This window comes from Adiantum capillus-veneris, chromosome 3, assembly GCF_014529385.1.
Source record: "Adiantum capillus-veneris isolate H3 chromosome 3, ASM1452938v2, whole genome shotgun sequence".
Classification (NCBI taxonomy): Eukaryota; Viridiplantae; Streptophyta; class Polypodiopsida; order Polypodiales; family Pteridaceae; genus Adiantum; species Adiantum capillus-veneris.
Genome location: NC_140933.1, coordinates 155,537,531 through 155,553,387, shown reverse-complemented (window position 1 = coordinate 155,553,387; position 15,857 = coordinate 155,537,531). Strand labels below are relative to the sequence as shown.

Sequence of the window (15,857 nt, the reverse complement as noted above, 5' to 3'; positions counted from 1 at the left end):
GGTGCCAAGGAAATCGTGCAACGAAAGATGGTTTAGGTTATCCTTTAATTGTATGCCTTGCATCCATTTAACATCTTCAAAAGGATAATTCTTAAACTTAATAAGATATCGTCGGATAGTCTTACCGCCTCTTAGTACCTTGTCTTCATGTCGGAGAATGGACTCGGGCTGCAGCACCTCCTCTTGGTCCTCGATCTCCGGTGGATCTTCAATAGTTAGTTCTTGAGGTGGTTATCCTTTGTAAGGCTTTAATAGGCTCACATGGAAAGCATTGTGTATGAGCCAATGATTGGGCAACTTGAGTTGATAGGCCATCTCATTGATTGGCCTAAGAATCTAGAAGGGACAATAGTACCTTTTTTCTAGTTTAGCATAGTACTTTTGGTGTCCCGTAGGATTCCTGCCAGTCGTGTGCCTTAATCGAGCCTTGGGAAACTTTAATAAGACCCAATCATTTTCTTTAAAGGTTTGGGCTCTTCTGTGCTTGTCAGCAGAAGCCTTTTTCCTTTACTGTGAGATAGATAGCATCCTTAATCTTTTGAAAAGATTCTTGTTGGTCCCGGCTATACTTATCTGCAGCGAAGATCTTCCCATGTACCTTAAGTAGCAAGGGACCTTTTTATCTTCCCTGAATTACCTCGAAAGGTGCTTTTCCCGTGAAGTATGTAGAGTGTTATTGTAAGCATACTCCACTAAGGGTAAGTACTTCTCCCATTGGGATCTTTGATCTACTTCCGTTACGTAGGCTTTTAGTAGATCGAGAATTTTTAGGTTAGCTATTTCACTTTGGCCATCCGTTTGTGGATGATAGGCCGAAGACAAGTTTAGCCTTGTCCCTAAATTCTCAAAGAGACCCTTCCAAAAATTATTGTTCATTCTAGGATCTCTATCCGAAACTATGGACATTGGCAAGCCATGGTACTTGAAAATTTGTGAAATGAAGAGGGTTGCCATTTGATGGGCTTTGATAGTCTTTTTGACAGGTATAAAATGAGCTTGTTTACTGAACCTGTCTACTATCGTCCATATTCCGTATTCCCATGGATAGACTTAGGCAATCCAAAGATATAATCCATGGATATGCTCTCCCATGGTGAATTAGGGATTGGCAAGGGTTGAAGCAATCCAAGTTGCTTCCCTCTATCAAATTTTGTCTTTTGGCATACCACACATTTAGAAACATACTCTTGTATGTTCATTTTCATGGTATGCCAATAGAAATATGTTTCAATTCCCTTTAAGGTAGACTGAATCCCTCTATGCCCCACATAAGGTGGAGCATGAGATTCATACATTACTTTCTCACGTAGTGAGTTAGTAACACATAGTCTATTGCCATAGAGAAGATAACCATCTTGTCAACAAAATGGTTCTTCTTTCTTCCCTAATGAAAGGGTTGAAATCACATCTCTAAAATCGGGATCAATAGCATACTCATCTATCATTGAAGATATATCATTGTGAGTTGCTATGGAAACCGCATTCACTCTCAGCCGTCTTGAAAGTGCATCAGCTACTTGATTATGCTTTCCAGCAATGTTAGCAATATGAAAATGAAATTGCGAAAGGAAATTTTCCCACCTCATTTGTTTATCAGAGAGCTTGGTCTGCGTCATGAAGTACTTAAGACTTCGGTGATCCGTTCGCAGAATGAAAGGAGTCCCCACTAAATAGTGCTTCCATGAGTCTAAGGCATGTAGAAATACAAGGAGTTCCTTTTCATATATGCCTAAAGCTAGCTCAACAGGGTCGAGCCTTCGACTCTCATAGCCTATGGCGTGCCCTTCTTGGAGCAAAACAGCTCCAAGGTAATCACCACAAGCATCACATTGGACCTCAAATGGTTTTGAGAGATCCGGTAGTGTAAGCACAGGTTGAGAGATAAGCTTTTCTTTAAGCTTTTCGAAAGCATTTTTCTCCTTAGCAGACCATGTATACCTAACTCTTTTCTTTGTTAGGTCATGTAATGGTCCCGCAATTTGTGAGAACTTTTCTATGAAGCGTCTATAGTATGCACACATACCTATAAAGCTTCTTAGTTCATGAAGATTCTTTGGTTTAGGCCATCCTTTTATTACCTCTAACTTTGATGGATCCATTTGGATGCCATCTTGAGAGATAATGTGACCTAAATACTGAATCTCTTGCAAGAAAAATTCACTTTTCTTTCGATTAACATAAATTTTATTCTCTCTTAAAACTTGAAATATTACCTGGAGGTGTTGCTTGTGTTCGTCTAATGAATTAGAGTAGATGATAATATCATCAAAGAACAATCCAGTGAAGGTTCGATGAGGCCTCAACATCTTCTCCATCAAGCGGTTGAATGTGGCCGGTGCATTGGTCAAGCCAAAAGGCATGACAATGTATTTGTAAAGACCAAATGTAGTGCGAAATGCGGTCTTTACAATGTCTTGATCAACTATCCTTATTTTATGATAGCCACTTTTTAGGTCAATCCTACTGAAGTAGGTCGATCCTTGTAGCTTATCAAATAGGTCTTCTACCTGTGGAACGGGAAACCTATTCTTGATAGCGATCCTATTTAGTGCTCTATAGTCAATACACATACGATATGTGCCGTCTTTCTTTTGCACTAATAGCACAGGTGAGCAAAATGGAGATGAGCTAGGCCTAACCATGCCTTTCTCAACTAATTCATGCACTTGCCGCATAATCTCCTCTTGTTGAGCTTGAGAAACTCTATATGGAGGTTTGTTAGGCGGTGAACTTCTTGGAAGAAGTTCAATTGCATGGTCGTCATTACCTCGTTTAGGAGGTAGCTCACAAGGGATGTCATCAATAAAAACATCTTGAAACCCCTTGAGAAAATTGGATAACTCTAATTCCTTTTGGTTGCTTTTATTTTCTTTTGCTAAAGCATTAGGTTCATTTTGAGAATCTTTAACAAAAATCATGTACACGGAAACAGAGCTCTTTATCGACTTGTTGAAAGCTGGTGTATGTACAATGGGGATAGTGTTACCCATTTCCTTCGCATCTATATACATGTCTTTTTCCTTGAACTTAAAGGAGATTCTCCTTTCAAGGAATTTAACATTGACAGCCAGGCGATCAAACCATGGTGCCCCTAGGATTACATCCTCATGTTTGAGAGGAGAGATAAAGAAGTCCTCTTTGTCCACATAGCTTTGGACATGAAGCCTCAATTTCTCGATTAAGGGAGTGACTAAAGCTTCTTGCCCCTTGAAAGCACTGTCTACGGGTAGGACATCTCCCATCTTGTAGGCTTGTATGCCTAGCTTGGTGGCCAACTCTATAGATATAAAATTGTGAGTAGAACCAAGGTCAAAGAGAATAAAAGCATCCTGTTCTCTTACCTTTCCCCAAGCATGGCATAGAGGAGATCCTTTGTGGTGAGTATGGTGAGTCTCGTCCTCTTGGATTTCAACCAAGGTAGCTCTAGGAGGATCTTGGCGGTTGTTCTTTTGGGGACAAGCGCGGTACGCATGCCCTTGTTCGCCGCACTTGAAACACCGGTTATCCTTGAAATAACGCTCAAGCTCTTCAGGAGAGAGTTTGTTTTTACCTTTGTAAACTCCCTTCTCTTTAGCTTTGTTGGAGTTGCCCTTCGGAGACTTTTGGACATTGTCCTTCCCCTTAGGCTCATTGGTGTAAGGTTTCCAGTTTCTGAAACCTTAAAGGTTGTATAAAGCTTAATCAAACCGATATGATTATTGAAAAAGAAATGTAGAATTATCCGCCCATGGAAAATATTGGTATTTTTGGAATCTTAAGCACAGCAAACCCCAGGTTAGAAATTTTCAGAATTGAATTCTGATAAAAACTGGCATAGTTATGACCCCTGGAAGTTTACACTGTGAATTGAGTAAAATAGGTAAAATTGAAGGGTTGCAGTAATCATTTAAGCATAGACGTTATTAAAGTCCTTCTAGATATTTACAAGATATTTATCAATTAAGCAAAAATAGGTCAAATTATAGCAAAATTGACATTTTAAAAGCTGGCAGGTAATGGGAGGGTCATCACTGACCTGCCAGGGAATCATTTAGCAATAGGGGGCGTTTTTTGACTTGCTGGGTGCTGCTTGAACTTGAAGCAACTGCCTTTTTCAGTCGGTGAGAGCTTATGAGTGCCAGAAAACTATAAATAGGACCCCTAGCTTCACATTTTAGACAGACTCGGAGCCTTGACACACTCTCTCTCATCTAGAGAGACCGCTACGCAGAAATCATTAGAGATTAATCTCTAATTGATTAACCTAAACGGTAATTAGTCTAATCTTTCTTAATTAGCAAGGTTAGATTAAGATATTTGTTAATAAATCAAAGATTAGGCCTATGTATGCTCCTCAAACCTCTCTTAATTATTTAATCTCTGTTGATTATTAGAATTAAGCTTAGTAAAACTAATCTAATTAATTAGCCTATTATAATAGGGCTGAAATTAACCAAATTAACCATGAATTAATGGTAAATATATTAATTAAGATTAGATTAAGTTGAAGTAATTATCAAAGATGCATTAGATAGTTATTAATCTAGGACAATTATCCTATAATTTTCTGAGAAGTTTTCCTAATTAATTAGGCAAAATTACTCTATTTTTTGAGCAATTTTAATAAAGGAAATTAGTAAATGGATTTCAAATGTTGTGATATATTTATCAGTAGTTAATTAGGTGTTCAAGAACTCATGATAATTAGGAAAAGCTCAGAAAATTAATCTAGCTAATTAATTTAGAACAAGTACTCTATTTTTTAAGTAATTTAAATAGGGGAAATTAGTAAATGGAATTCAAATGTTGTGATATATTTATCAGTGATTAATTAGGTGTTCAAGAACCTGTGATAATTAGGAGAATCTCAGAAAATTAATCTAGCTAATTAATGTAGCAGAAATACTCTGTTTTTTTAGTAATTTAAATACGGGAAATTAGTAAATAGATTTTAAATGTAGTGACATATTTATCAGTGGTTAATTAGGTGTTCAAGAACCCGTGATAATTAGGAGAAGCTCAGAAAACTAATCTAGCTAATAAAGTTAGAAGAAATACTCTGTTTTGTGAATAATTTAAATAGGGAAAATTAGTAAATGGATTTCAAATATTGTGATATATTTATCACTGGTTATTTAGGTGTTCAAGAACCCGTAATAATTAGGAGAAGCACAGAAAATAAATCTAGCTAATTACTTAAGCAGAATTACTCTGCTTTTTTAGTAATTTAAATAAGGGAAATTAGTAAATTGAATTCAAATACTGTGATATATATATATCAACCGTTAATTAGGTATTAATAAACCCGTGATAATTAGGGGAAGTTCAGATAATTAATCTAGATAATTATGTTATTAGAAAAACTCTGCTTTTTAGACAAATTAAATAGAGGAAATTAACAAATAGATTCAAATTGAATTGAGTTATTTATTAGAGGTTAATTAGAGGTTATGAAACCCGTGATAATTATTATGATCTCAAATAATTAGTTTAACTAATTATCTTAGTGAAATTACACTGTTTTTAGGGGTAAATTAAAGGGGAAAACTAGTAAATCATGTTCTATAATTACATGATATTTATCAGAGCTATATTATAGGGTAAAAATGTTGTGATAGTTATGCCAAGGTTAGAAAAGTAGTATAGATATTTATCAAAGTCAAATTACACTATTTTTAGCTAAAAACTAAAAAGGGAAATTAGTAAATCATGCTATATGATTACATGATATTTATCAGAGCTATATTATAGGGTAAAAAGGTGGTGATAATTATGTCAAGGTTAGAAAATTAGTATAGATATTTATCTTAGTCAAATTACACCATTTCTAGCTAAAACCTAAAGAGGGAAATTAGTAAATCATGCTATATGATTACATGCTATTTTTCAGAGCTATATTATAGGGTGAAGAGTCTGTCATAATTATTCCAAGGTTAGAAAAGTAGTATAGATATTTATATAAGTCAAATTATACTATTTCTAGCTAAAAACTAAAGAGGGAAATTAGTAAATCATGTGCTATAATTACTTGCTATTTATCAAAGCTATATTATAGGGTGAAGAGGCCGTGATAATTATGCCAAGGTTAGAAAAGTAGTATAGATATTTATCTAAGTCAAAATATACTAATTTTTGTGGAAATTTCAAGGGAGAAATTAGTAAATCATGCTATATGATTACATTCTATTTATCACAGTTATCTTACATAATAAAGAGGCCGTGATAAATATTTCAAGGTTAGAAAAGTAGTATAAGTATTTATTTAAGTCAAATTATCCTAATTTTAGCTGAAAATTCAAGATGGAAATTATATAACAAAGTTGAAAAATAATAAGATAATTACCAAAAGTCAAAAATATCATAATCTACTTGTGGTATTATACCATAGTTAATTAGTGAGATTATGAAATTATAATTGACCAAAAGTCTAATTTTTAGCAAATGATTAATTAAAATAAATAGACTTTGTGGTTAAAAGTTTTTAGAAAAATTATAGTAAGTGTAAACCTATGATATCAAGTTAAGGAAATATAATCTTTAAGAGAAATTAAATACAATAAATATTGAGCCCAAAATAAGTTGAGCTTGGACGACCTCTTCCACGCGGCGTAGGATTTCCTATGGCCTCTTCTTTTTGATGGTTCAAAGGTTGCACCATCACTTTCTTCAGAAGGTGAAGAATTTGAGGAAGGTGGAGAAGAGGGTGACCTCTTTCTCGCCTTTTTCTTGTCTTGATCTTCGTCGTCTTGACCATCACTTTCATAAGAGGAAGAGGATGAAGAAGATGCAAAAGAGGGTGTCCTCTTTCTTGCCTTTTTCTTCTCTTGCTTTTTATCGTCCCTCTTTGAATTATGGTGTGGAGAAGGGTGCGATGGTCTTCTCCGCTTTCGTGGTGATGGAGAGCGTTTAGCCCGCCGTCTTCATGGAGCCATCTCCGTCGAGGTGGCGGGAGACTCACTTCTTTCTCGTTCCTTCGGTGGAGGCTCTTGAGTTCTCCTTTGGGAAGGAGATGCATCATCAAGAATTAAATTCTTGAGCCCTTCGTATGGATTCTCTTCTTCTTCACGAATCGGAGAGAGACCTCTTTTGGAAGTCTCACGAGGAGGCTTCCTAGGTGTTCTCTCGTCATGGTGGTGAGCTTGGAGAATCCCATGAGCACGGAGCTGCCGTTGCACTTCACTTTGGAGAGATGGATTGCCCATGGCTTATTGAAGCCTAGAAACAAGATAGTTTACAAGCATCGGAGCATCATTAGTAGCTTGCTCATTAGCATAATCAAAGTAATCAACATTAATTTCACTCTCTTTACTATTGTCAGCCATTCTAACAACTTTTAGGTGTAAAATTTTTAGGTGTACTTTGGCACTTCAAGCCCTAGTTGCTGCTCCTCTTTACCCCTTTAGAAAAAGAACTGAAGCTACTGTACATGTGGCTCGAATACCATTAATTGCAAGGAATAGAAGAGAGGGTCGTTCAACACCAAAACAGCACTGGCTCCTGTCAAGCTTCTAATAGCTCAATAGTGGTTAAGCCAAAGGCAAGCCCCGTAGGACTCCACTATTAAGACCACAGCTCTCGACGGTGATGCCCCGTTAACTGCACGAAGGCAGGCGCATTGCAAGGCTGAAAAATCCCTATTCTACTTACTCACAGGCAATTAATAATACCAACCAATTATAGCTAGCTTGAGGACCTCCCTTCTTGAGCAAGAAAAGAGAAACCTTGTGCTCTGATACCAATGTAACATTTAATGGCCTAAAAAATTGTGTGTAGCGGAAATTAGCATGAACATAGTGGGCATTTCATTAGAATAGATTCCTAATGAGAATTACAAGAGTGCTTGGGTGGAGAGAGAAACAAAAAGCATAACACCTAGTTAGATAGCATGAACAATACTTTCAAAAGAGAGAGAAATTAAGCTATTGACAACAGTTGAGGACCGGATTTCCATGGAGCCGGTCCCCCCTCCAAAAGGCTTTGTATTATGGTTTCTCCCATCAAGAGAGACATTGTACAATACAATTCTTTGTGTTCCTTCAAAACTAGCTAGTGCAATGAAGATGAAAGCTTCATGCACTAAGCAAAACACTTAGCAAACACAACATCAATTATCCCCGTTCTCAGACCCAAGACCTCACACACCTTCAAAGATGGTGAGAGCTAGCACGGTATGAGAGTAGATTGAGAGGAAGAAGGAGTATCTTACGAGAAAGATGTACATTTCCTCACATAATCACTCATATTAGCATAGCTTAGCTTAGTAATTAGCATGGTAGAGGAGATGAGCATGCATTGAAGCTTGGCTCTTGTTGGATTTGCATCACAAAGTCAAGAGTTGTTGGTGTAGGCCTCCCTTCTCACAAGCTTGGAGTAGGTGGTAAGCTTTCCATTAAAGCTTGAGAAGGAGAGAGAGTCTTCTTTACTTCACACATGAGATTGTGTGAGTGTGTGTGTGATAATGCCTTGCAAAAATCAGCCCCCTCTCTCTCTTGGGCGACCCCTCTTGCTATTTTCTCTTGCTATTCTCTCATTGGACCTCCCTAGGGCTAGCCAATGACAATTAAGCAGCATAAGTGATAGCCTTCTGACATGTGTCCCCCTTTCCCCTTTTGTCAGAGCTTTAGGTAATTTAATAATTCAACTAAACTCTCATTGGACCCCTTTGCCTCCTGGCCAATAGGAATCAGGCAAGCCATTGGGCTGTTGAATGCTCATTCGACCCCTTGGGAGACTGTCCAATAGTCTTCTAGAGGAATTAATTCTCATTGGTTCTTTTATTAAGTGTTTTTAAATTAATTAAACTAGATTTACTCTAGCCTAATTCTCATTGGTCCACCTTCAAGGCCATCCAATAGGAATTGGGTACACCTTGTGGGCATCTGGCCTAGGGAGCTGACATGTGTCCCTCATTCCCTTTGTGTAAAGGGAGCTTGTGTGTGTGTGTGTGTGTGTGTGTGTGTGTGTGTGTGTGTGGCTTTCTCTCTCATCCCCTACATGCAAGGCTTGCCCCCTCCTAAGTAGGTATTGTAAAGACTTTTTTGTACACACACAAAGCATCCAATTCCCCTATGGTTGACCTTTGGACACAACCTTTGAATTTTGGAACCTTAGCATTTTGGAAGTCTTAATGGGTTGAACTTTAGGGTCTTTTTAGCCCATTGTTGCACATGGATCTTTTGCAGATGGCCCCCCCTTTGGATCCCTATTTTCCCTCCTTTGGATCCCTATTGTGGCCGGTCTGCTAGCTTAGCCAATATTCTAGCTTTTTCTCCCATGGCACTTCCCCATATTAAATGATCAATTTAACATGAGAAAATCATTTAGGAGAATTAGATATTGATTATTATGACATCCCCAATGCTCAATTCATTGTTCCCACCATTTAAACCATCGTTGAAGTGCCTCTAAGTTCTCTTTTGGAACATGAATCGACCACCAATCTTTGGTATGCCTTGCATCAATTGTAGCCTCTTCTAAAGTTGTTGAGAGTCTCCATGCTTCCCACATTCCAATGTGCTCATTTTTCTTTGCACCATCAAGTTGCAATACTTCCACACACGCTTCTCCATCTGCAGCTCTCATATCATCTAGCTTTGTTGTTGTGTCCTTTGCACAATTTATCTCCAAGCTCTCGTTGTTCGATACATAGACGCACTCTGTGGTGTGCAATAATAGATATTTGGTTGCAAAGAACCATCAATCAGGTAGTGTTCATTGCCTTCATGGTCACAATGCGGAGTCATAGAAAGCTCAAACGAACTATCGTCTTCTTGAATAATTGCATGTAGTCCGTGAAAAACAAATGAAGGAGGTAACAAATTTTGAAGATAGTGAGGAGCTTAGCAATATGTTACCATTGTGCAATGGAATATCAAGTGTGACAGTGTCATCAGCAATGTGCCAAGCGAGCAACACAGAGCTTGGAGCACTCATGAGAGCTATGGAGTAACACATTGTGGCTATGGAGCACCAAAGAGTTATGGAGCAACACAGAGCTCTGGAGCTAAGAGAGGAACAAAAATGAATGTAGTTCACATAAAGCAATAAGTGGGAAGATCTCACTGAATAATTAAAATGAGTGATTGTGTGACGTGAATAAAAAGTAATGGACATTAATTGTGTAGCCGTCACCACAGAGAGAGAATGATTCACTAAATTTTTTTCTCTTTTTTATTTGAGAACTTTATGGAGCATATAATTTTTTTATTAATTTTTAATTGTTTAAGAGTGCTTACGTGCAAACACACACACAAACACAAAAAATAGTTCACGACGGTAGGGTCACCTTGTGGGTTTAAAAATGTTTTTGTTTAATCTAGGAATTTTTTTATCATTTTGAGATCAATTGTAAAAAAGACCTTGTAATTCGTGAAAAATTCCAAAATACCCTTGTATCTATTTTGGTTGGATATTTCAAGATTTGTAAATTTTTATTCTTTTTTACAATTGAGAACCATTCTTGAGTGCTTAGCATGTAATTTGTGGGAAAATTACCTGTAGATATAAACAATTATGTCTAAAACTAGTAAAGCACCACATCTCAAAAGCCTACATAACAAACTAAAAATCTGCTTGTAATGATAGACAACAATCAGCCCTTGAAATTATGAAATAGACTATCTTTGCAAAAATTTAATATCAATTTTAAAAAATATGAATGGCATTTTGACCTTGGGAATTTTAAAGATAATATAGTCTATGAGCAATAGAAGACAAACATAGCTATTTTAACAAAATTGTCTCCCTTGTTACAAGCGTAGAAGACCTCCAAAGTTTGATTATCAAGAGTTTTTTTTCACCTTTTCTCGCATAATGGATTCAAAATTTGCAAACATGGAAATTCATAAAATATGGGTATCATGTAGCCTATAAAGGTGCTCGTGGAGCTTAACCGAGCATCCAAAGCATTCATTGAAGAGTGAATTGCAGAGTGTGTCCAAGGTTCAGGGTAGTTGGGCTAGTATGGACACATAGGCCATGACTATACAACTAGGCATTAAAATGTTATCCTCGTCATACAATGCATATCATGTATGGTGCATAGTACCCTCTATAGCCCTTGAGCTCATTGCCTTCTCGTTTGGTCATGGTGATGTGACAACAAGCAACCTTGAAGAGTGGGGACCTGTGTGGTTTCAAAAGAATGATGAGTTTGAGAGAGCTCTTAGAAAAGAGTGGAATGACCTAAGTGGTAAGAAATTTCTGGTTTGGGATGGTAACCATAGGTTGAAGACATGGTGGAGATGTATCAAAGAAAGTATGTCATTTTCTTACATTTTCTAATTTCTTTGTTGTGTATGATGCTTCTATATGAATCTTATAGTTGTTATTTTAATATACAGAGTACCCCGATAATGCAAAATACCATGTGAGTGTGAGGTGTCAATTTATACAAGTACCAAAGGTAAAGGAGGCAGAGCTTCTACTCGCCCTAGACACAACCAATGTGTAAGTGACTTTAACATCGCTTTACTCCATGAGAAGGAAACGATATGCCTAACTATTCACTTCACATAATTTATTGTTGTAAATAGGATATCTAGAGCTCATGTGACTCCAAACATTGCTCATGAGCTATACATGTTTCAAAAGTTTGGTCATGGTGCAATCCATGGTGATGTGACAACAAGCAACCTTGAAGAGTGGGGACCTGTATGGTGTCAAGAGAATGATGATTTTGAGAGAGCTCTTGGAAAAGAGTGGAATGACCTAAGGGGTAAGAAATTTCTAGTTTGGGATGGTAACCATAGGTTGAAGACATGGTGGAGATGTATCAAAGAAAGTATGTCATTTTCTTACATTTTCTAATTTCTTTGTTGTGAATGATGCTTCTATATGAATCTTATAGTTGTTATTTTAATATACAGAGTACCCCGATAATGCAAAATACCATGTGAGTGTGAGGTGTCAATTTATACAAGTACCAAAGGCAAAGGAGGGAGAGCTTCTACTCGCCCTAGACACAACCAATGTGTAAGTGACTTTAACATCGCTTTACTCCATGAGAAGGAAACGTTATGCCTAACTATTCACTTCACATAATTTATTGTTGTAAATAGGATATCTAGAGCTCATGTGACTCCAAACATTGCTCATGAGCTATACATGTTTCAAAAGTTTGGTGTTGCCAACAAAGAATCTATTCTAGATAGATTGACACCCGAAATGAGGAAGTGGGCAGAAGTTGAGATGAGTGTAGAGGCCCGATATTATCATGGTGTTCCTCCTTGGTATAACTCTCCTTGTGGATTGATTTCACAACTTGTTTGGAAGGTGACTACTCTCTTTTTTTTCCTTCGATTTATAGTTTTGTGTATTTCTTGATGGTTACATAATTAAATTATGATGTAAGGATGAATTTCAAGCATTCCTCTCTAAATAAAAGGCAAAGATTGAAGCATTTGGTTTAGATGAGGCCGAGAGGAAGAAACATTTAGATAAAGCTACTACAGTGGAGGAGGAGGAGCTCAAAGATAGAGGCTACAAGTATCTTTGCATTGCAAATCCCCATAATGGAGAGGATTTCTTCAAAGTGTTGATTGGCATAAAGTGGGAGGATACAAGCATGTGTAAAATTACAAGAGACAAGTTGTACTGCCTTACAAGTTCTAAAATCTCTCCTGAAAGGTATTTTGGATGCATTTATTTGTCTATGTTTGATTTTGTTCAATGTTTTCTTTAAGTTTAAGTTTGTATGTATTGTAGGAAGAAAATATTGTTGCAACTTATGAGTCTAACAAAGTCCAAAAATACCCCTTATGTCCTCAACTTCAAGATTATAAGGCATTTTGGACTTACATGAAGAAAGAAACATATTGGGCTCATATGCACTCTGAGGCCTCTCTTTTAATCCAAAAGATACAAGTTGAAGGGCCACAATTACCGGATTCATTCGATGAATCTTTAAGATAAACTTGAAAAATCATGTTGTGTACGTAAACATAAAGTGAAATATTAAATTAGAATTTATGAATATGTTTACATGTAGAGTAATTGTGAGGTAATTACTTGTAGGCTTTTGCATATCTTATGGATGGGGTGAAGTCTTTGGATGTTGCAGAGAAGATGCCGAGCTTGTGTTTTCAACGAAATGGCTAGTGTATATGTTTGACTCTAAGATTACTTCTCTATTGATGGTGATTATTGCATTGTGATATGCATGCATGAGAAGTACTTCATTCTATACCTTAAACTCCTCATAGAAGCTTAAAAATGGATGGTTTGTGTCATGAAATTACCAAAATAAAGTATAATATGAAAAAAAAAATTGGTGGCTTGATTTTCTTTAATATTTCTTTGCCTTAAATTCCACGTGGAAGCCTAAGATAGGGTGGCTTTAATGATTATTTTTTGAAAAAAGATCTCTAAAACAAAGGAGACTCTGCTGATAAAATTTGTGGTTACTTAATTCTTTTCTTCTCTCAATACTTCTAGTTTCCTTTGTTCTTTGATAATTGTTGCAAGTGAATTTTGCAATGTGTTGAAGAGGGAAGATTGGGTGAGATTTCAGAATTGACAAGAGAGTGGGTTGATGTCGATGATGAGAGCACTATGTATTCTCCCTCCTTGCTTGAGAAAAATATGACACCATGGGAAGCACGAATATGTCCTTGGTGGCTAGATTATCCAATTGGTGTAATCCCAAAGCAAGAGAAGGATCTTCATGAGAGTAAGTTCTTAAAACCATGTGAAAGATTAATTTATGAATGTATGTGTGTACTTTATAGCCATGCATATGATGATAGAAACAATGATGCTTGTAGGATTCAAGAAAGAGACCCGTAGTAATAAAGAATTGGACGCACTTACTACACCCTCTTCTATGGAGCATCAAGTAAGCAAAGAAAGTGACGAGATTGAAGCTAGTAAGAATGCCACAAAAGCTACCCAAGGTACAAATTCCAATGTGAGGACTACTCAAACAACCATAGGAGCTACTTCTTCTCCTTCTTGGAATTTTGGACAAGAAAGGTAAAGGGCTTATGGAACCTCCTAGCACCTCAAGTGATCCAAAGTGGATGAATGCGGTTGAGGTCTCTTTAGCGCCTACTACCTCCTTTGTTGCAGAGTCCTCTCTAGGTCGAGAGAGTTGGGAGAGACGACCTATGACACATTCTATTGGTAAGTTGTCTCAAATGAATTTGAATCTAAAGTTACTTGCATGTAAAGATTTTTAGAAAGTTACCACTATAAATAATGGTTGCAGGATTCCAATATTAGACTTTCATTGATTCTCTACTTGTTGATGTGACCCAAATTGATAGATTTTCTCTAATTAGGTAAATGCAACGTCCATGAATCATTAAATTTAGTATTTTTTCCAATATATGAATATAAAATGTTTTTTAAATAGCATCAACAAGTTTTTTGCCACTCAAAAGATGCATCTATATAGCAAAGATGGAGTGCCATGTCGAGAGGTAGCTCGATTGATATTTGCAGATTTTCCTACGGGTTTATTGGTGGACGCCCTTGGTCCTATCGCTTTGGGGTAAGTAAAATTTTATTATTTTAAAGGGTAACAAGAAAGTAACTTGTCTTATCAACATTTTGATTTTTTAGAGGGCATGACTATTCCCAAGTGGAATACTTTCTCGTCAGGATTGGTAAGGGGTTGCATGGATCTTGCTTGCGAGTGTTTCGTCGACGAGGGCTTCTTGGTCACCATGTGCTTAGCTGAGCACATAGGGGAGTTCCTTGTGGATGCATCAAGCATGGGGCTTGTGTCATTGTACTTGGATGCTTGTGTGTGACTCCAAGGCATATCGACATCCTGTCACTAGAGAGGCGGTAAGATCATTGATGTTTTAGTATATCTTGTTTTTATTTATTTTATAGTAGACTTCTGAATTTGATAATATCATATTTACAATTTGTATATTCAAATAGGTGCTCGATCTTATAATGTGTCTTTGGCATTATGTTGGTCAAGCTGTGCCGAGCTACGACAGAGAGAGTGGGGAGAAGATTTTGGAGAGGTTGTTTCCAGCATACCGCAGCTATGTATTAGATGATTGTGTTTTCCCCACAGAAGTTGATGGTGAAATTGTTAGAGGTGGTGCGGAGAGAAGTAGTATATTTTTTTGGTAAGTCACTTATCTTGTATGATGTTGATTTGAATGGTCCTTGTATTGATTAAGTTTGACACATTGTTTCCACCACTTGCAAGAGTAATGGTGTTCATGTCTATGTTGGTGACATGGTCATGTGGTTGCTGGCAACATTCACAGAGCGTTGCGACTATGTCTTGGATGTGTTTGCAGGGTGTGGTGGTTTGGGGAAGGCGAGTGCAGAACACCTGAGACATTGCATGTGTTTAGAGCTAGATGATGTACTCTATGAGCAGTGTCTTTCTCCCATAGTGTGTGGACGCGTGCCAAGCTAAGAGGGAGGAGATTTTTGTGAGAAGATCCATACATTTGATTTTGTTACTACTATGATCCATGGATTATACTTCTTTTACAATTTTTGGGGTGGTAACAATGTGTGACTACATGGTTGATATCACTATGTTTGGAATGTCTCTATGTTGGTTTGAGAAAGATCTAAGATCACCTTGTGAGACTACCTGTCATACTTTCAATTCCTTTTTAAAGAGCATACTTTTTCTCTAGGTGGTAGCTAACAAAGGTTTTATTTGAAGGACTTTTTGTTAGTCTTTTCATTTTTTTGAACATCCTTAATCTCTTGTAGAGGCCTTTGTGATAAAGGTGGAGAGATACTTTTTGGAATTATTAGGTTAAAATGAAGGAAACTCTTGCGAAAAAAAATTATGTACTTGAAAATTTTGGTTTGGGATTCATATTGTTTACTTTTGGCATGTAGTTTGTGTGCAAGTTTTGTCTTCGACAAGCTCATTTAGGCCATGTTGCACTGCA

General features: G+C 37.0%; 2 pseudogenes; both read left to right on the top strand.

Annotated features, from left to right (window-relative positions):
• The first annotated feature begins 10,956 nt into the window (after window positions 1–10,956).
• On the top strand, window positions 10,957–12,929 carry LOC147462012 (uncharacterized; annotated as a pseudogene).
• Window positions 12,930–12,947: 18 nt separating this feature from the next.
• Window positions 12,948–15,364, top strand: LOC147462011 (uncharacterized; annotated as a pseudogene).
• Window positions 15,365–15,857: the final 493 nt, after the last annotated feature.